This window comes from Mastomys coucha, unplaced genomic scaffold (genome assembly GCF_008632895.1).
Source record: "Mastomys coucha isolate ucsf_1 unplaced genomic scaffold, UCSF_Mcou_1 pScaffold16, whole genome shotgun sequence".
In the NCBI taxonomy this organism is placed as follows: domain Eukaryota; kingdom Metazoa; phylum Chordata; class Mammalia; order Rodentia; family Muridae; genus Mastomys; species Mastomys coucha.
This window is the reverse complement of record NW_022196898.1, coordinates 8,798,872-8,799,130: the sequence shown is the minus strand read 5'-3', so window position 1 is coordinate 8,799,130 and position 259 is coordinate 8,798,872.

The following is a 259-nucleotide window of genomic DNA, read 5'->3' as shown; positions in this document are numbered from 1 at the left end:
TCCTGGAACTCACTCTATAGACCAGGATGGCCTCAGACTCAGAAATCTACCTGCCTCTGCCTCCCAGGTGCTGGGATTAAAGGCATCCAGAGCCAACATGAAAGAAATAAAGAGTTCCTCTGGTAATAGGAGTAAGAAATGGATAGGAAGAGATTGAAGGAGATAAGAAGAGGTAGAGGCTAGCCATACCCATGTACCGTACCCACGTGGGAAAAGTAAAACATTAGACGACACGAGGTCTGGTCACTCAGTCATCTTG